Source organism: Trichechus manatus, unplaced genomic scaffold, assembly GCF_000243295.1.
Source record: "Trichechus manatus latirostris isolate Lorelei unplaced genomic scaffold, TriManLat1.0 scaffold00162, whole genome shotgun sequence".
Classification (NCBI taxonomy): domain Eukaryota; kingdom Metazoa; phylum Chordata; class Mammalia; order Sirenia; family Trichechidae; genus Trichechus; species Trichechus manatus.
Window position 1 is genome coordinate 2321532 of NW_004444098.1, and position 22017 is coordinate 2343548.

The 22017-nt window shown below is 44.4% G+C and overlaps 1 protein-coding gene across 2 annotated transcripts in view; it reads left to right on the plus strand.

Moving 5' to 3' along the window:
• GEMIN8 (gem nuclear organelle associated protein 8) overlaps positions 1-10174 on the plus strand; it is a 34248-nt gene extending 24074 nt beyond the window's left edge. The window contains exon 6 of one of the 2 annotated variants that reach the window (XR_002825618.1): positions 9862-10174. The gene's annotated coding sequence lies outside the window, so the exon portion shown is untranslated. Of the gene's footprint in view, positions 1-7986; positions 8206-9861 lie in introns of those variants that run through there. The other variant, XR_002825617.1, reaches the window with a different exon arrangement.
• The last annotated feature ends 11843 nt before the right edge of the window (positions 10175-22017 follow it).

A 22017-nucleotide genomic window follows, 5' to 3' on the forward strand; every position in this document is an offset into this window, starting at 1 on the left:
ACTCCAGCCTTTTAGTTAGCAGCTGAGTGCGTTAACTGCTTCTGCCACTCAGGGACTTCCTACATGGAGTTAGTGCCTAAAACACACAGTGCAGGCCACGTGGGAAGGAGTCAATAAAGGATGACTTCATTTACTCTCTTCCTTTAAAAAATGCCAGCGTGCCAATGGAAGTCTCAGGTTGGCCTCTTGACACCTCTTTTCCACCCTTCCTTCTTCCCACGTGTGTCTCGTGATTTGTGACCAGAGGGACCCATGACTTGTTCATTCATTTGTTCAGCAGATATTTGAGCCCCTTCCATTCCAGGCTCTGGGGATGGAAAGTTAGCTAAACTTGAGTCTCTTCCCACAAGGAGCTTAATTCTAGGAGGGGAGGCAGGCAGGTCTGCAGTGACAGTCATGGCGACCTGTGCCCTGCTAGAGGAGAGAGACATGAGGTCAGGGTTTTTCAGTGCAGAGCCCTGTTAACGTTGACGTTTGTGGCCGGATACTTCTTTGCTGGCGGGGGATGGGGGTGTTTAGAGGACCTGTCCTATGCATCGTAGGATATTTCGCAGCATCCCTGCCTCTACCGGCTAGATGCCAGTAGCACTTCCCTACCTCCATTGTAACAAACAAGTGTCTCCAGACATTGCCGAAGGTCTGGGGGGTGGGGAGGGATTGCCCCCAGTTGAGCCCACTGTACACAGGTGAGGAGGAGGAGGAAGGTGAGCGGCAGGGAAGGTCAGGAGCTGTCAAATAGCTTCTCGTGTTTGGAGAACTACAAGTGGTTGGTGAGGCTGGGCAGAGAGTCCCTTTGGGTGCTGGCTAGAGAGAACACCAGAGCTGCAGTACTGCTCAGATCACAAAGGGTGCCTAACAAATGAGTTTGAGCTTTCTCCCAAAGAGCTGCAAGGAGGCAGGGACCGTTCTGATAGGTGCAGACTCCTTGGTTGAACTCACATGGGTGTTCTGAGAACCGTAAACAACTAGAAGCCAGCTCAAGGCTGGACTGCCAGACTGACCTCTTTCCCAGCTGCCAACAAATCTGTTTACCCAAGAAATGTGAAAACAAGACCCGCTGTTCCCATTCTGCCTGTGGATTTTTTTCTCTCCCCTTTCTCTTCTTAATCCCAATTTTGCTTTTGTTTGTTGACAATAGTCTCTGGCTGTTCTCCCTCATGGGTACTGAGAGTACCTGAGCAGGCAGAGCTTAACTAAAAGTCTCTAGCTCTCTGGCTAGTCCTAGAAAAATCTGTGGGAAATACCACTCATGTTTTAATTTACAATTCTCCGATTATCAGTGAGATGGAACATCTTTTCTGCAGTAGGCTTGTGTTATGGGTTGAATTGCATCCCAACAAGATATGTGTTAGAATTCTAACCCCTATCCTGTAGATGTAATCCTGTTTGGAAATAGGATGTGTGTGTGTTTGCTATGTTAACAACCTAATCACTTCTGAGTTATAAAAAGAGCAGAGTAGACACAGGGGAAGACAGATGTCATGTGAGGATCACCTGCAAGCAAAGGAACCAAGGAATACCGACAAAGAAAGAATCGAAATGGCCGAGATCCTCATTTGGACTTTTAGCCTCCAAGACTGTGAGAAAGTAAGCAAAGGCTTGAAAAGTGTGAAAACACAAGTGTGGGCCAGGATGGAAAGAACAGGAACTCACACTGCAGTGGGTATATAGACCGACACACCATGTTGGAGAGCATATTGGCATTGTCTTGTAAAGTTAAAACGTGCACGCATGACCCAGCAATCCTACTCCCAGGTGTATGTCCAAGGGACTTGCTCTCCCACAGGAGCACAAGCAGGTGCACGTGAGAATGATCACTGCAGCATTTGTAGTAGCCAACGACGAGAAACAAGTGCCCATCTATAGGACATGGGTTAGTAAACTGGAAAACCCGCACCGTGGCATACTTTGTGAGCCCTTAAGAGAACTGAGCTAGACTACCTGTATGCATCACCACCCATCTGTCAGTCTGTCGTACTGTGGTGGCTTGCATGTTGCTGTGATGCTGGAAGCTATGCCACTGGTATTTCAAATATTAGCAAGATCACCCATGGTGGATAGGTCTCGGCCGAACTTCCAGACTAAGACAGACTAGGAAGAAAGGCCTGGTGATCTACTTCTGAAAATCAACCAATGAAAACCCTATGGATCACAACAGAACATTGTTGATATAGTGCTGGAAGATGAGCCCCCTAGGTTGGAAGGCACTCAAAATACACAGTAGGTACAACAAAGGACTTGAGCATACCAACAATCGTGAAGGAGGCCCAGGACCCGGCAGTGTTTGGTTCATTGCACCTGGGGTTGCCATGAGCTGGAGCCAACTCAATGGCAACTAACAAAAAACAGTGACAACCTGTATGAAAATGGTAGTATCTAGTAAAAAAAAAAAAAAAAGTTGTATAATAGATACAGTGTGATAGCATTTATAGAAAGCTTTAAAAAATACATACTCATGGATACACACACAAATATATATATTTAAATCTAGAAACATTTCATGGAAATATTCACACTAACCTCAGAATAGTGGTTACCTCTGAGTAAGGAGAGGATTGGGGCACCATTCCAAGGGGCTTTTACTATCTAATGTTTCATTTCTTTATATCAGGAAAGCTATGGTAGAAACCCAGTGGAAGATGGAGACCCCAAGTACATCAACCTCTATACTGACACAAAGTGGTTTATCTTTTACTTCGTTTCTAGGGTTAAATGTTGCGTGAAACATTTATTTATCAAAAATTTTATAGAGCTTATGGTGGACCACACAATGCTCTAATTGCTTTACAGATATTAATTTCTTGAACACCTATGACAAACCTATGAGGTAACTATTACAGGTTCACAACCTATTTCCAAAAACCCTTAGGTCAAGTGCGTTTCAGAATTCAGACATTGTACATTTGAAAAGTAAAACAACATATCGCAGAACTCGTCCCAATGGGCTGGGGCAGCAGCCTGTCATCAAAGACATACTTGTGCAGTGAAATGGAAGAATATTCTAAGTGGGTAAATAAAGACCATAAACCAAACCAAACCCACTGCCATCAAGTCGATTCCGACTCATAGCAACCATGTACGACAGAGTAGAACTGCCCCATGGGGTTTCCAAGGCTATAATCTTTATGGAAGCAGACTGCCACATCTTTCTCCCTTGGAGCGTCTGATGAGTTCAAACTGCCAACCTCTTGATTAGCAGCCAAGCACTTTAACCACTGCACCACCAGGACTCCTGTAAATAAAGGCCGTACATATCCTCAATTCCATTCAAGTCAGGTTTCATCACCAAATCGTTAAGCTTTCAGAGCTTTTGGGATTTCAGACATGTGGTAAAGGGATATTATTATCCCCATTTTACAGATGAGGAAAGTAAAGTTGTGGGGTGTGTAAGGTTTCCCAATTTCTTTTTTTGTTGGTCAAAGAACAGTTTTTCCGCAGACGAGGTGTTAATATATGACAAAACACTAGTACTCCATGGAACACCCTTTGAGAAACACTTTTTCATTGCATGATGCCCCATTTTAACAAAGAGAACAACGCAAGGGTCTCGTTTGGCCCCGAGCTCCACAGCAGCCACCCATGTGGCTTCTATAAAAAGCAAAGTCTCTCTTAGGCTGCCCCAATCATTCCTTCACGTGAACATTTTTTTAAGCATCCACCATTTTCCAGGTCACTAGAAGATATGAAACGGATCAGAAATGGATATTATAACAAACATCATGTAGTTAGGAGATAAAAAAATAAACCTAAGTGATAAAGAAAAGCTGTGTAGTGAGACGCGTACAGAGATGGTGCAAGAATTCAGAGGAGGAGAGAAGCAGAGACCAGCGTGAGAGAGAGTACTATCTGGGCCCGGCTTCGTGGAATGAGTAGGGTTTGGCAGTATGGAGATGGCACGGTTGAGAGCTCCAGGAAGAGAGAACAGCACGAGGCAGAGAAATAGGGTTGTGCTTGGGAAACAGAATGTAGAGCCATCTGCCACACTCGGAGTTCTCAGACCTGGCTGCGCGTTAGAATCACTTGGATCCTGCCCAAGTCAATTAAATCTGAATCTCTGGTGATAGGGCCCTGGCATTGCTATTTTCTAGAGCTCCCGAGGCGATTCTAGTATGCGGCCAGGGTTGAGAACCACTAGGCTAGATCAGCTGTTCTCAGATACAGTGCAGGGACCTACTGATGTTCAGTTTGACCAGTTACCAGTTACTGTTGAGTCGATTCCAACTCAGCGGCGACCTCATGAGTGTCAAAGTAGAACTGTGCTCTGTAGGATTTTCAATGGCTGATATTTCTGAAGTAGATCACCAGGCCTGTCTTCTGAGGTCCCCCTAACCTGTTGCTGTTGAGTTGGTTCCGACTTATAGCGACCGTATCGGAAAGAGTAGAACTGCCCCATAGGGTTTCCAAGGAGCACCTGGTGGATTCGAACTGCCGACCTTTTGGTTAGCAGGTGTAACTCTTGACCACTGCGCCACCAGGATTTCAGAGGTGCTTCTGGGTGGATTTGAATCTCCAACCTTGTGGTTACCAGCGGAGCATGTTAACCGTTTACACCACCCAGGGACTCAGTTCAATATGAGGTGTGAGGCCATTCACCATTTCTCAAACTTGAGCAAGTGTAAGAATCACTTGGAAAGCTTGTTAAAACACAAATTACTGGGCTCTGCTGTCAGAGACTCTGACTCAGTAGGTCTAGGGTGGAGCCCATGAATCTGCATTTCTATCAAACTCCCAAGTGATGCTGATGCTGTTAGTCCAGGACCCCACATCGAGTAGCACTGGTGTAATTTGATACAACAATAGAGGAAAAAAGTGTGCAAATGGTTTGCTTTCTGAAAGTATGTATAACAAAAGTGGATTAAAGGTCTTGGATAGGAGAGAGAGTGGTGGCATTAGGGCTGCCAGAATTTATAAATACCCTACAGCTCTAGGGATGGACGGTACATGAGAACATCAGCCTTCATATCATGTCTGTCATGATGGGGAGAAGGTGTGAACCCCTGGGCTGGAGCAGTGGGTTCATGAAGGGGAGTGATGACATCGAAGTGAGAAAGGGCCAGTTGATGAAGGGTCTGCCATGCTAGACTATGGACAGTGTAAGCAACGGCAAGGTCTTTACCTAGGACTGCACTGAACTAAGCCATTTCTCAAGAAGAAGAATACGTTTGCAGTACCCGTTAGAAGGCGAATACAGTAATGAGAATGAATGGGACCTGAACTGTCGAAGTGGCTGTGGAACTGGAGAGAAGAATGTGTGCAATGGCATGGGAATGGCGGCTCCATCCTTCCAGGTGCCCAAGCACCTCTTCCTGTTCAGTCCTCACACCAATCCATCAGGAAATCCTGCTGGCTCTGCCTTCTGGCACATTGCACTGCCACCTCCCTGTCCAAACCACCACCATCTCTCACTTGGATTAGTTCAGGAGCTTCCTAACTACCCTCTCCCTCTTGCGATCAATCTCAACACCGCTCCTAGAGAGATGTTTCTAAAGCATAGGCCAGCTTACATCACTTTTCTACTCCCACCGCGTTTATAATAAAAGCTTAAGTCCTATGGTGGCCTATAAGGCATGGCAGGATCCAGTCCCTCTTCTCTTTCTGACCACGGTTCATTCTCCTTGCTCACTCATTGATCTCCTAAGTCTTGCTTGTTACTGTTGTGTGCTGTCTAGTTGACTCTGACTCATAGCAACCATATAGCACAGAGTAGAACTGTCCCATAGGGTTTCCTAGACTGTGACCTTAAGGAGCCCTGGTGGTGCAGTGGTTAAGCGCTCAGCTGCTAATCGAAAGGTCGGCGGTTTGAACCCACCAGTGTCCCCACAGGAGAAAGACCTGTCAATCTACTCCCATAAAGATGACAACCTAGGAAACCCTATGGGACAGTTCTTCTCTCTCATATGGGGTCACTGTGAGTGGGAATCGACTCAACAGCACTTAACAACAACAATCTTTACGGGAACAGATAGCCAGGTCTTTTCTCCTAAGGGACAGCTGGTGGGTTCGAACCACTGACCTTTCGGTTAGCGGCCAAGTGCTTAACCACTGTGCAACTAGGGCTCCTTAAACTCTTGCTAGGACCTCACCGCTCAAGTGTGGCTCCCCACCAGCAGCATAGTATTAACTGGGAGCTGGTTAGAAATGCAGAGTCCAAGGCCCCACCACAGACTGGAGGAATCAGAATCTGCATTTTAACAGGGTCCTCAGGGAAGCCTGGGCATCAATGCTGGGAGCACCGATCGAGAAGTGCCTAGCACATTCTGCCGGTCTCAGGGCTTTGCACCCACCATTTTCTCTACCTGGACTGGCTCACCCTCTCAGTATCCACATAAACCACTCCCTCACTCATTTATTCGTATGTCACTTCCTCATGTCCTGCTTAAAATTGCACCCCCCTGCCCCAACAGGGTACTCTTGAATCCCCCTGCTGCCTTTATTTCCCCTATAGCTCTTATCACCATCTGAAAATGGTGGCCTCTGGGGAGTGGGCTCAGGTGTGCAGAAATGGGCTACGGGACTACTCCTTTTTGAGTCTCAGTCTAGCAGGATTATTTGACTTTTAAATTAAGTGCATGTATATCTTCTATTTATCTATTTGTTGAAATAATTAATAATAATAAAAAAAAACCTCCAGGGAGTGAAGGCATGTGGAGTCCAGCTAAGGGCCCCTGGTTCCAGAAGAGGATGGAAAAGCAGCAACCACGGGCGCAGGCGGCTGCTCGGCCATACTGAGCACAGGCACAGAGTGACCGGAGGCCTGGAATCCCCACCTCCGAGCTCACAAAGCTCTGAGATAAAGAGCCAAGCCTGACAGGGACCGTCCCCTTTAGAAGACAGACAGGAGCACACGGTGGGTCCATGGATGTCAGCCAAGTATGTGCAACATCATGCTGTGCTCGGAGATTTCCCGTCCTCCTTCCACACTCACAGTGAGACGACACTTCTCTGCCCTGTGAGGGAACTCAAGCCATGTGACTCCTGTGGCCTGTGCACAATGTCCCTTCCCTTCCCAGGCCCCATGATGTGAGACCTGCTGGTGGCTCCCTCAGGCTTGTGAATGAGAATGTGGAGCTCAGCCCGGGCTCCAAGAACAATGGATGCATAGCGGGAGCAAGAAATCATCAGCCTCTGCTGTTGAAATGCCACTGACATTTTTGAGTTGTTCCCACAGCCCAATCTAGCTTCTCCTGACTGATACTGAGGTGGGAGAACATGGTTTTTGAAAGAACCAAGAAGGATGAGGCTCAGTGAACAGTCTCACCATAGCCGTCTTCTCTATGTGGGGATCAGAACTCATATTTGTAGGATGCAAATGCCCACCCAAGGCTGCAAGTGGCCCACAGATAAGCTTTGTTTGGCCAGGATGGTGTTTGGAAGATGGATGGGGGTGTGGGTGTGGGTGTGGGTGTGGGTGTGGGTGTGGGTGTGGGTGGGTGTGTGTGTGTGTGTGTGTGTGTGAGTGTGTGAGTGAGTGAGTGATTTAGCCTCCTCTTAGCTACAGTCCCCACTGTTCCCTTTTACTTCCAACAACCTCACTTGCCTTTGTGGCCCCAGAAGGCATTTGGGTTTGCAACCCCTGCCAGTTCACACATGAGAGGAATAGGACAGGCTTTACCATCTTCACCTACTAGACAAGAAAATGGAGGACCTGAGAATCAAGAGGCTGCAGCAATGACACAGCAAGTCAGTGATGGGGCTAGGTCCCAAACCTGGGTCTCCCAGTGCCTCCATGCAGGGCCACCTGGGGGTGCCACCTTCCCTTGCTGCTGTCATCTTAGAAGGCTAATTCACTGATTGCATGCTCTATTATCTAATCAGCCCACACACTGCTGGAGTTTCTCACCAGGCAAATTCCCATTTGTGTTTAACAGGAAAATCCCGCCATCCTGAAAAGCAGTCTCAACAAACAGCTTGCCTTTTAAATCCATAAGCTAAACACAAGTCTCTGCATTCTTTCAGCCAAGCTATTGCAGCTCTTTTTCTCTTTAGGTCTGAACTCGCTTATGACAAAGACAGCCAAGTGGAGGAAATGAAAGAAAGGACTCCAGTGAAATATCTCCAGGATATGTTATTAAGTGCAAAAAGCAAAGTGCAGAAGAGTATGGATGGAAAGACCCCATTTGTATAAATAAAAAAAGAAATACATATGTATTTGCATATATTATATGTATTTATGTATACGAAAATGTCTAAGGATATGCATGAAACATGGTTGTATCTGGAGAGCGGACTGGGGGTCAGGAGTGTGAGGGGACGGCCATTGTGGGTGCCCTACCCATATTCCCTCAAACCCTGCCATTTCCATACATTCTGGCCTTGCCATCTCCCTACTGTCACCACTGTGACTCTTCCTGAAGACTCACTGGCCGCCTGGAGCCTTCTCCGTGCATGCCCTGGAAAGGTGGAAGTGTTCGAGAATTAACACCCCCTGGGAGCAGCCCTCAGTCAATGAGTGATGGGAATGGGTGGGTAAGTACACCAACTCTACCTCTTGGGCAGGATGATTCTGGGTGTGCTCTACACTGGTCCCCAGAGTTCCCCACCATGAGTGAGCTCCAGTTGCCCACAGTGCAGACATGCTCGACAGCATGCCCTTTCTTGTCTCACTTTCCCACTCCCTTAGCCATGCAAAAAAGTTCCAAATCCTTGTCTCAGGGCCTGCTTCTGGAGGAGCAATGCTGTTCAATAGGACTTTTCTGCAATGATGGAAATGTTCAATGTCTGCCCTGTCTAATACACTGTCCAACACATGTGGCTTTTGAAATGTCAAAGCCAGGACTAGGTTCTTTGTTGCAGTGCTTTCTGCATGTTATCCCTTTCCTTGGCAGTGAGCACAGAAGGGCGTGGCTTGAATTTGTGAGTTAGAGGGAGGGCCAAAAGAAGGCCTTGTCTACCAGGAATAACAATAAAAAAAAAAAACCATGAATAATACTACAAACCAAGAAAAAATATGGTCTTAACACGTTAGTATTAATTTTCAAATAGCTCAGATATTCTACTAGGGGAATTAGTGGTCAGATCCCATCTGTTTATTTATGAGTGGACAATGGCATGGTTATGTAATTATGTCCATTTAATGACAAATATTGGCCTCTCTAGTCTGTTCAACTGTAGCAATACTGCTCATGAGGATGATAAAATTCATGGCCACATACAGTATCTGAATATTGTCTGATTCCATTTCTGTGAACTGTGCAGAATAGACAAATCCATAGAAACAGAAAGTAGATTGGTGGTTGCCTGGGGCTGGAGAGATTTAGGAGGAGAGAGGAGTGAATGCTAATGAGTTTCTTTTTTGGGGTGATGAAAATGTTCTAAAATTGATTGTGGTGATGGTTGCACAGCTCTATGTATTACATACCATTGAATTTGCACATTTTCAATGGGTAAATTGTATGGTATGTGAATTATGTATCAGTAAAGCTATTATAAAAAATTGCAAAGAAATTCAAAGACCTGTCTACATTGAGAAGGAAGTTTTATATTAAATCTCTGTAACTAATCTTTGAGCATCTCAACTCTTTCCAAGTTTCTACCAAATATAGACAATAGCCTCCAAGTCCTCTGTGTCAAGAATTTTGCTCTTGTGGGTGAGATTTTACTCAAACTGCTCTTACTCAGAGTATAACAATTTGTATTGATTCGAGGGGTTCTGTAACCCAGTTCTACCATTTTTCTGTTGTATATCAGAGCACTGCAGACAATCCCTTCCATCTTGAACACTTTCCAACTTAAACTTTCTTGCCCTGTCCTTTCTTTGAAACAGACATGCCTTGTTAATCCTGTGTAAACTCAGATAATATCATAGTTATCTTGGCTTCAGCAAGTATGCCTCATTTTTCTGATCTAGGTGTTCTCTTTCAGGAAAATCAGAAACTCTTTGGGACCTGAAACATTATCTCTCTTGACTTATGGATGCAAAGGTTGGTGTTCACATCTGTTGACTTCTTTGACAGCTCCCTTTCCTGCCCCTGGGTGAGGCCATTTCTTCTTTTAGTATGTATTTATTTGTTGTTGTTAACTGCCTTCAAGTCGGGTCCAACTCATAGTGACCCGATGCACAACAGAACAAAATGTTGCCCAGTCCTGTGCCATCTTCACAATCATTGGTATACTCAAGTCCACTGTTGCGGCCAGTGTGTATTTTGAGTGCCTTCCAACCTTGGGGGTTCATCTCCCACCACTATATCGGACAGTATCCTGTTGTGATCCACAGGGTTTTCATTGGCTAATTTTTGGAAGTAGATTGCCAGGCCTTTCTTCCTAGTCTGAGTCTGGAAGCTCCGCTGAAACCTGTCCACCATGGGTGACCCTGCTGGTATTTGAAATCCTGGCGCCATAGCTTCAAGCATCATAGCAACACACAAGCTGCTACAGTAAAATAGACTGACAGATGGGTAGTGGATGTGTTTATTTACGGTTTACTAAGTGTCAGGCCCGCGGCCCGGTGCCGTCAAGGAGCTGCAGTCTACCTGCGAATACAGATGAGTGTGAGGAGAAAATATTCTGCCCTGTGGCCCTACCCCACTCTGTCATTCATGAACTCAGGGAAAGGATGAGATCCAGAAATAGAGAAAATAAGAATCACCTTTTGGTTTTTGAATTCCAAAAGCCTAGCACTCAGGAGCGGTTGGTGGAATCCATGTGCAAATACCATAGAGTTTGGAGAATCTGAGATCAATTAAAACAGTGCCTTGCTGCCCTCTCGCTGCCACTCCTCCCCATCAGATACTGACTCCCTGCAGGGGGGCGGTTGCCAGAAGGGCAGTTATAGGTGCGAGGATACGTTTGGGGTCCTACACCCCCTCCCCCAGAAGAGCTTGGGCAAGAAGAGGACACAAAGAGCCTGTGGCAGATACCATTGGTTGTCCTGAACCCTGGTTGTTCAGATATTGGGTGACAACGTGCTGAGTCCCAGGGGATGAATCATGATTGTCCTAAACCAGTGATGGTAATCCTGCCACGTGACCCAGTGCTGCCAAAGGAGTTGTTAAGGGAAAAGTTTCTAGAAAGATTTTTCCTCCTTGAGAGAAAGAGAAGAACCGCCCTGTCCTGCTTTGGCTGTAGTCATGAGAGAGGCAATGCTTGGCGTTTAGGTGAGCCATTGATGACTAAGAATCTGGGAATGACGAGAGAGTGGCAGAGGAGCCTTGATGGAGCTGAGTGCCCGCATCAGCCTGCCCACTGCTAGCCTTCTCGTCATACAAGAAGATTCAGTCTGTACTTTTAAGCTGCTTGACTTGCAGCCAAAAGCCTTCTAATTAATATAAATGCCACACAGATTTGTTGGATACTAGAGGAGTTTTGTGTATCAGGTCCTGAGAGAACCCCAGGGTAAGGGCAAGACCCTAGAGAAGGTATTGCCTTCATGGGGACGAGGGACAGCTTAGCAGCAGCTGTGTGCATGGGTGACTGAGCCAAACGGGAAGAGGGGCACGTCAGCTGATGCAGAAGGGAACAGTGGACCATGGACCAGATGCCCCAAACCCCAAACTTAGACAGCAGCCTGTGGGAAAGGGGGGAGTTCTGAATCAAAGGAAATTAAGTTTCCAGCACTCTGATGAATGGGGATTGAAACAGAAATGAACATCAACTGCAGAAAAATAAAGCGTCTCAGTTTCTTAGTGCTGCTGTAACAGAGATACCACAAGTGAGTGGCTTTAACAAACAGACATTTATTTTCTCAGAGTTTAGGAGGCTAAAAGCCCGAATTCAGGGCACAGGCTCTAGGGGAAGGCTGTCTGTCTGTCTCCGCTTCTGTAGTCCTGGCGTTCCTCGCTTCCTTGGCAATCTCCACCTGGCATCTGTCTTTCCCCCACTTTGTGTTTGCTTGCCTGTGTGTCTAATCTGCTCTTTTTATATCTCAAAAGTCATTAAGTTTAACATTCCCAAGGCCAGCTCTTCAGACAAAGATTAGACTGGACTCTGCGACATAAAATGATACTCGTGAAGAGTGAGCTTCTTAGCTCAAGTAGGTACATGAGACTAAATGGGCAGCTGCTGTCCGGAGGTGAGATGAGAAGCAGAGAGGGTCAGGAGCTGGTTGAATGGAAATGGGGAATCAGGGGTGGAAAGGAAGAATGTGCTGTCACAGTATAGGGAGAGCAATTAGGGTCACATAACTATGTATAAATTTTTGTTTGAGAGACTAACTTGAGCTGTAAACTTTCACTTAAAGTACAACAATAAAAAAAAAAGTCCTTAGGTTTAAGACACCCCCTACACTGATATGGCCTTGTTAACATAACAAAGAAAATCCTATTCCCAAATGGGATTACATCCACAGATATAGGGGTTAGGGTTCCAACACATACTTTGAGGGGACACAATTCAGTTCATAACATAAGTATTCATTTCTGCACATCTGAGCGCTAAAACCAAATCTGTACCTGTGACACATAACACACGTAAACTGGCAATTACAACAGCGTGAGAAAAGGGACTTGAGAGCACTCGAACGGGGTCTTCTCTCAAACTGAGGGTAGGGCTTCCTGGAATAGATGCAGGGGATTTCCTGGAATGGAAATAAATTAGGCATAAGGACACAGGGTAGCCAACAACTACCACATATTCCTATTGTAATTTCGAAAAAGAGGTAGCATTTTAACACTAAAAGGTCCATAGGCTATAATGGCAGGATAAAGGCACAATGAAGGACAGCCCCTTAAAGATAACTGTATGAAAAACTCAGCACAGTGTCCCAGTTTGTTTACGTTTCCACAGAGCCCAGTGAATATTTTGGTGTGGGGTGGCACTGGTCTTAAGGACCAGCATTTGGGAACAACAAATGGAGGAGGGCACATTTTAGTGATCACTTTCTAGCTCACTGTGGCAGAGACTGCTAGTTGACCCCCAAGATCCAATGTCCCTCCTTCCATGGTAGTAGATGCCCTGATTTTTAGCTGGGCACGTGAAAAGATTACATTTCCCAGACCCCCTTGCAGCTAGATGTGGCCACGTGACTACATCCTGGCCGATAGGGTGTAAGCAAAGGGTCTCATGGCTGCTGCCAGCACCTCCTTGAAAGACCTGGCACATGCCCATTGTGCAGTTTTCTTCTCCATTCCTTCCCCTTCCTGTTGCCTGGAATTCAGATATGGTGGCTGGGGGTCTAACCTCCATCTTAGACCGAAGATGGAAGGCCACATCCTGAGCATGGAGGAGCAGTGAGATGAAAGAAGTCTGGGTCCTTGAGGACTTTGTGAAGCAGCTCTGGACTGTCTCCTCCAGACTTTGACACAAGAGAGAAATAAATGTCTGTCTTTTTGAGCCACTATGATTTGGAGTCTCTGTTACCCACAGCTGCACATATTGCTGTCTGAAACATGCGGCCACCAGTCATTCTGTGAGAAAGGCCCACGTCAGGACAGTCAGTATCTGGGCTGTTCAAGATGGAGACCAGCCACGGCAGCTTCCGCCCATGGTTGATTCCCAGCTCCCTGCCTTTGCCCACCTTAATCGCACTTATAAAGCTTGGCTTTTCCTTTTCTCTACATGTAAGCATTTCTCTTTCTATTTTCTGCTAAGGCCATTTCATGAGATGCGTCGAGCTTTTTTTTAAGTACAGTAGAAACAGAAGAAGCTACCAAACAGAAACAACACAAGTAGCAGAGAATCTCGTTACAATCATGCACAAAGTGAAAAGCGAACGAGTACAAGGATCGTATGTCTAAAATGAAGGTGTAAAAGGCATTACTGTTCTCTCTTCTATGGCTCCCTTCTTCTTTCCCTAGGGTAAATGGCACTCCCTGTGCAAGTCTGTTTTTGCAGGGGGCATGCACACCTGTGATTTCTGTTTTAGAACTTAGCATGTCTCTCACAGTCGCAAAAGGCCCTTGTTGCCCAAGATATGAAGAGTATTAATCCATCATGAGAATTTTCCCATCCACAGCACTTTTCTGTCTTCTTTCCAGAAAAACACTTGTGTGTACTAGTTGGAAAAGCAGATCTCTGATACAATATCCTATCCTCTGTCCTTAACCTTGTTTTATATAAGGAAACAAATGTACTTAGCAAGTACAACCACAGGGCACCCATTCTGCAAACTGGCCATTGCTCCAGCCTTTCACAATAATTTGTTAGGTTATGTTAAGAACCAAAGGAAATATGTCAGTCCAGAGAAGTAATAAGGTCGCTTTGAGTCGGAATCAACTTGATGGCAATGGATTAAGGAGCCCCGGTGGCACACTGGTTAAGTGCTTGGCTGCTAACCGAGAGGTCAGCGGTTCAAACCCACCAGCCACTCCACAGAAGAAAGATGTGGCAGTCTGCTTCCGTAAAGATTACAGCCTTGGAAACCCTATGGAACAAATCTACTCTGTCCTATAGGGTCACTATGAGTTGGCATCGACTCAACAGCAGTGGGACCAGTAGGGTTTAAGGGCCTAATTTAAATTGCAGGCTTCTTTTCCACCCTAGTTCAAGACCAATAGAGAAATACGTTCAGGAGTTCGACCAATGGAGATGGAAATGTCACCTTTATTACCAATAAACTGACTGAAGAATGTGGCTTTAAATCCAGGGCCAAATGGACTTACTAATACCTTTCCACTAACCTGAACTTAACTGTGGGCTTCCTTGTTTCTGGGGGCAGAACCCACGCTTAAGCTCCTCTCATGTTGTTGTTGTTGTTGTTAGGTGCTGTCGAGTTGGTTCTGACTCACAGTGACCCTATAGGACAGAGTAGAACTGCCCCACAGGGTTCCCAGGAAGTGGCTAGTGGATTTGAACTGCCAACCTTTTGGTTAGCAACTGAGCTCTTAACCACTGAGCAAACCAAAATAGACCCTCTATGTGGGGAGGCAAATGTGGAAGAGAACCCAAGAAACCCCGAGCCAAGCACGCTTATCTCCGACCAAATTCACTAATTATATGTGTCACTCCTCCCATGGAGAGGGATTACTAAGGGTATGTGGTGTGGAGGGAAGCTGGACTTGTCCATTTGCTCTGTAAACCTTCATCTAAAGCACAATTAAAAAAATTGTGGCGGACCCTGTTTGCACCACCCAGGGACTCCTGTATAACTACGTACTCTTTCATAAATGGAAATACACTACGCACGGTGTTTGCATTTACTATACCTTGTAGGTCTTTTCATAGAGACACATATAAACCCCTAGATCATTTATTAAATGGCTATAGAGTATTCCATTATATGGTGGCAGTATAGTTTATTTAACCAGTATTTCCTTATTATTGGACAGTTTTGTTTTTATTTTCTTAGGAAAACAATGCTTCAGTGTACATTTTTGAACAAACATCTTTTTTCACTTGTTTGTCTCTGTAGGATAAATTCCTAGAAGTGAAATTGCTGGAGCAAACAGCATGTCCAGTTTTAATTTTCACAGGCATTGCTAAAGTGCTCTACAAAGAAAAGTGTTCACAATTACACTCCCCCCAGCAGTGGCTGACAGGGCCTATTTCTCTGCTTGCCAGTATTAGCTATTTTCAAATCTTTGGATCTTTGCCAATCTGATATTGAAAAAAATGTATTTGCTTGCTATTTTAATTTGCATTTTTAAAATTATAAATCAGAGTAAGCATTTTTCCAATATTTATTGGCCATTGGGATTTCTTTTTCTGAGAACTGCTTATTCATATTCTGTCCTATTTTTCTGCTGGGTTCTTTATGTATTTCTTATTGATTTAGAAGAACTTTCTGTAATTGAAGGAAATTAGCCCTACGTCATATATGTTGCAAAGTTTTCACTACTGCATGTTCGCCTTTTAACTCTTTCTTTAAGGTCATTTTCCTTGCAAAGCCTTTTTTTTTTTTTTTTCCAATTGTGCTTTAGATGAAGGTTTACAGAGCAAATTAGTTTCTCGTTAAACAATTAATACACATATTGTTTTGTGACATTGGTTGCTAACCCCGCAACGTGTCAACACTCTCCCCTTCTTGACCTTGGTTTCCCCATTTCCATTCATCCAGCTTTCCTGTCCCCTCCTGCCTTCTCATCCTTGCCCCTGGGCTGGTGTGCCCATTTAGTCTCCTATACATGGTTGAGCTACATGTGTTATTGTTTTATGGGCCTGTCTAATCTTTGGCTGAAGGGTGAACCTCAGGATGACGTCAATACTGAGTTATAAGGGTGTCCGGGGACCATACTCTCGGGGTTTCTCCAGTCTCTGTAAGGCCAGTAAGTCTGGCTTTGCGAGGGCTTTTTAATTTTTAGTGAGATTTATGTCATCTTTTTCTAGATATTTTCTTAGCTCTGTGTTCTGTATCAAAAGGCTGTCCCCACAATTAGAAATTAAGTCCCCCAACTTTTCATCTTGCATATTTTGGGTTTATATTTTACATTTGTATCTTTTGTTCATTTGATATAAGGGCAGCCATAGAGATTCCGTCTTGTTTTTTTCCAAGATGTTCCAAACCCATTTGTTGAATAACCCATTGTGATGGTTAAGGTTGTGTGTCAACTTGGCTGGGCCATGATTCTCAGTGGTTTGGCAGTTATGATGTAGTCTGGTGATGTAATCACCTCCATAATGAGATCTGATATAACGCAATCACCCCCATGATGAGATCTGTTATGAGCAGCCACTCAGTTGAAAGGGAGTTTCCTTGGGGGTGTGGCCTGCATCCAGTATAGGTGGACTTTCTGGCAAAGCTCGTGGGCTTTTGCTCGGTTTGGATCCTGCACCTGGCTCCTGTTCATCTGACCTCCAGTTCTTGAGACTTGAGCTAGCAGCTTACCTGCTATTTTACCTGCTGATCTTGAGATTCGCCAGCCTCCGCAGACTGTGAGCCAGAGGCCTGCTGGCTGACCTGCTGATCTTGGATTCACCAACCCCTGCAGCTACATGAGTTGGAAGAAGCCTCCAGCCTGACCCACCAACTTGGTACTTTCCAGCCTCTACAACCGTGTGAACCATTTCCTTGATATAAATCTCTCTCTCTCTGTCTCTCTCTATATATACATACATATATACACACACACACACATATATATACTTCACTGGTTTTGCTTCTCTAGAGAACCCAGCCTAAGACATCATCTTTTTTCATTTTGATTTGATAGATGACTTTTATCACATTTTAAATTCTTATATGTATTTGAGTCTATTTCTGAACTCTCTGCTCTGTTCTTCTGCTCAATCTATTTTTGGTCCAGAAACTAAACTGCTTTAATTATTTCTGCCCTATAATATCTTTTACTCTCTGGTAAAGCTAATAACCACCTCTCACCCATTAATCATTTTTGCCCAGAGCTCTCCTAGCCATTCTCACATGTTAATCTAAATCAATAAATGTTGATTGAGCACCTACTAAGGGCCAGTGTTCCAAGCACTGGGGATATAGCAGTAAACAGAACAGGAAAAATCTCTGCCCACATGGTACTTACATTCTAGTTGTGAGAGGAAGACATGAGAAAACTAAATCAGTCGAATATATGCAATGTCAGAGACTGATTAGTGAGATGGAGAAAGACAGACTAGGGAAGGAAGATAGGAAGTGGGAAGGGTATGCCAAAGCAGGGGGCCGGGGCAGGCCTCATTGCAAACATGGTGGTTAGTTAAGCTGAAGAACGAACCCTGCTGTTATCTAGGGGAAGATCAGTGGGAGCAGCACATTCAAAGGCCCTGAGGTAGGAGGCCTAAAGCAAAGAGAATGAGAGAAAGAAGGAAATGAGGTCAGAGAAGTAACAGAGTGTGAAATCAGCAAGGGCCTGGTGGACAAATGGGAAGACTTGGGCTGTTTCTCTGAGCAAGGTGGGAAGCCATTGGAATGTGTTGAGCAGAGACATGTCATGAGCTGGCATAAATTCCAGGCAATTCTATACATATTTTGGTTGGGATCACATTAAAATCTTAGATTAATTTATGGAGAATTGGCATCTTTATAATCCTATGACCTTCTCTGCAAAAATAAGGTATGTGGCAATATTGCAAATACATAAAATGACAAATTGATCTACTTCTTGGCACGTATTCTACAGATGCTCTGGCATGGATGCAAAATGACTTCTATACAAGGGTATTCATTGTAGCATCGTGATGGCAAAAGATGGGAAACAGCAAGACATGCAGACATCTACCAATACAGGACTGCTTAAGTAAATGTTGGTGTCTGCACCCACTGGAAGACCCTGCCACTGAAAAAAAGAATAAGGAGAATCTTTATGTACTCATATGAAAGGATCTCCTATATATACTAAGAATAAATGCAAGGTACAGCGTGGTGTGTATAGTACACTACCATTTGGGTAAATAAGGGAAAATAGATATGTATGTACACATTTGCTCTTATATGCATAAAAGTATCTCTATAACAAGAGAGAAGAAACTGCTAACTATCATTATCACCACGGAGAGGACCTGAGTAGCTGGAAGACAGGCATGCAAATGAAACCTTTCACTGTAGACCCTTTTCTATCTTTGGTATGTTGAATCATGTGAATATACTACCTATTCAAAAAAACAAGTATACATTTTAATGACATAAAATAAGCTTTTATTAGGGCCACTTTGAGAAAATATTCTACAATGGCTCAAACAGAGTTAGTAGAGACTTAAATTATATAGCAAAGGGCATGTCCAGTGTTAATAAATACACGATAAATATACAAATAAATAAATACATAAACATGAAAATAAACACACAAATGTGTTCATTTCACTGCCACCCCCCAAAAAAAGTGTTTTTTGTTGTTGTTACGTGCCATCAAGTCAATTCAACCTCATAGTGATCCTATAGGACAGAGAGGGTGGAGTAGATAGCTAGGATGAGAGCGCATGGTTAGGGAAGGCTCATTGAGAAGGTGCCATTTGGGGAAAGACATCAAGATGGTGAGGGAGTAGCCAGGCAGGTATTTGAAAGAAGAGCATTCCAGGCAGAGGGAACAGCCAATGCAAACACCCTGAGGCAGGACTGTGCCTGGCCTATTCAAAGAACAGCAAGGAGGCCAGTGTGACTGGAGCAGATTGAGGGCCAGACCCCACAAGACCTTGGCAGCTCTCCTAAAGACCCTGGCTTAATGACGTGGGGAACCGCTGGAGAATATTGAGGAGAAGTATGAAATGATCTCACTTACGTTCAAGAACAGCGCTCTGGCTGCTGGGTTGAGAACAGGCTGTAAGGGATCAAGGGTAGAAGCAGGGAGGTCAGTGCCAAAAAGATTTCCAGTCACTCCTCACTTCATCACTCCCTGAAGCATACTCTTAGAGCTTTTCAAAGTAGACACGTGGAAAGACCTTACATTCAGTACACAAGCAAAGTCTTTAAAACTGATCTTTTTAAAATTACAAAAATAACACATACTTTCCATAGAAAATTTGAGGAAAAAAGAATATGCACCCAGATACAACTACTATTTACATTTTGGGGCATTTTTCACTCATCCTTGTTGTTTTACATAGCTAGGTTTATAATACATAGTTTAGTATTCCACTTGATCTCGAAACCTAAAATAAGCATTTTAACTCTAAAAGAATTATTTATTCTAATGGAAGTATACTATTCCATTTTATGATTATACTAAAATGCAACTCAACCAGTCCACTAAATTATTCGTTTGGTGGATTATTTCCCGGTTTTCACTGTTAGAAATAATGTGGCAGTGAAGACTTTGATGCATGAATTTTGGTCTGCATTTTAGATTTGTTTTCTTTAGGACAGATTCCAGAAGTGGAATTAGTAAATCAAACAGAGTACATATTTTAGGTTTTTGATACTCACTGTCAAATTGCTCTCCAAAGAGGCTGTGCCTATTTAAATCCCATAAGTTTACTAAAGTCATAAACAACCTTTTAGAGGAAAAAAAAAAATTCCTCATTACCATCATCCTCTTCAAAAAGATTTCCTTTAAAATGAGAAAGTGCCAGAATTTCACACATCGTATGCATAGCATAGAAGGTGAAAAATAAGACTGAGTATGAAACAACCGTTAGAGGGTTTAGATCAAAGCTGCAGTTAGTTTATGATCCAGCTCAAGGAGTACATATGAAACCCAGTGCATGCTGGATATGCTTTATAGGCATGGAAGTAGTCGTCACTAAATAAATGTGGTTGCTAAGATACTAAACTAGGGACTAAGAATTAAATTTAACACATTCCCTCAAATTGAGTTATTCCAGGACTGGCCTTCTTTTCTTTTTCAGTGGTAAATCATGGATACGTTTATGACAAATTTGGCATGTGGCCAATGGAAAGAAATGTGCAGAAAGAGGATGAGATAAGGAGTGGGAAGGTGTGGGTTCTAGAACAATTAATTACTTCCTTACTGTGGGTCAGTCACTTGACCCTTTGAATCAAGTAAAGTGGGAATAGTATTGCCTGTTTTGTCTCATCTACCTCACAAAGCTTTTATGATGATCAAATAAGCTAATAAATAGCAAAATGATATATAACCATAGCGTGTTAGTGCCGTGCCATATTGAAGTCTCAGCCGCACTGTTTTGGATACTTATATGTAATGAAGTTCTTTCATTCCTTTCCCTGGGTGTGTCTTGTATTCAACTGTAGCAGATTCAACAATCTGCTCTGAGGGAAATGCATTCAAAAAGGAAAAAATAGTAACGTAGGTTGTAATTCTGAGCGAAGAACGTTCGATATACCGTGGACTGCAAGAAGAACGAACAAGTCTGTTGGGAAGAAGTACAGCCAGAATGCTCCTTGGAAGCAAGGACTTCGTCTCATGTACTTTGGGTATGTTATCAGTAGGGACTAGTTCCTAGAGAGGGACATCATGCTTGGTAAGGTAGAGGGTTGGCGAGAAAGAGGAAGACCCTTAACGGGATGGATTGACACAGTGGCTGCAACAATGGGCTCAAACAGCAATGATTGTGAGAATGGTGCAGGACCGGGCAGTGTTTCATTCTATTGTATGGAGATGGGGTCACTTTGAGTCAGAACCGACTTGACAGCACCTAACAACAATTCTGAGCCTAGCTATATGTCTCCCTGATAAGACTGAAATTTCTTAGAGGGCAAGGATCATATCTTATTTACCCATGTGAGTAACAGTCCAAAACCTATGACAGCGTCTGGCCCAACAGGTTCCTAACAGCTTGAAGAGAGCACCCCTAGAGGAGGCTTTGTGTAGTCTCTTAGTCCTTACCTCCCTGAACCCCACACCACCGGGGAGAATAACCACTATGTGGCCCATACCACCCAGCTAAAACTGGTTTCTCACCTTCTTCTAAGGCAATAGTTCTCAACTGGGGGGTGATTTTGCCCCCAGAGGACATTTGGTAATGTCTGGAGACAGTTCTCGTTGTCTCAACTGGGGAAGGGTGCTTCTGGCATCATGTGGATAGAGACCAGGGATGCTGCTAAATACCCCGCATACAATACACACAGCAGCCTACACAGCAAAGAATGATCTGGCCCCAAATGTCAATAGTGCTGAGGATGAAAACTCTTTCCCAAGGGACCATGAGGACTGATTGCGTCATGGCCCTGCCATTCACCCCCAGGTCACCAGGTACCCCCTCTTCACTTGGACCCTCATGCCCAATCTATACAATCCATCCTCTAATCTGACCCCATCTCTCATCAGCCCACTCCTCGAACATTCCATCTTCCCAAATCCTCCCACCGTGCCCCTGGTAGCACCCGTCATAAACTCTCCTGTGCCCTCAACTTCCTCTGTGAACATTCTGTTCACTTCCTTGGCCCCTGAAACACCTTTTCTCTTTTTTCCTTTCCTGAGTAGGGGCTGAATTTTTACTTACACACCTACCTTGGGGCTGGGAGAAGGGGTGGGTGTCCTTGCTCTCCTATGTCCCTTGCAAATCATTTCTCCTCCCCCTTCCTTTGAAGTTCATGGCTTCAGACTGAACCGCCTGGTACCCCTGTTTGTAGTTGTCATCTAGCCACATCCCCTGGGTCTCTCCCTGATCAATCACTGATGAGTTTGCCACATGGCTCGCTCTATTACTCTCCACCCCTACTCCTGTCATCATTTTTGAATGACCCATCAAACCTTTTGGCCTTCAAGATCCTCCACCTCTTCGCCTCCTGTGAGCGACTCCTCCATCTCACCTCAGTCACTCCTCCCAGGGTCCTAACCTTGA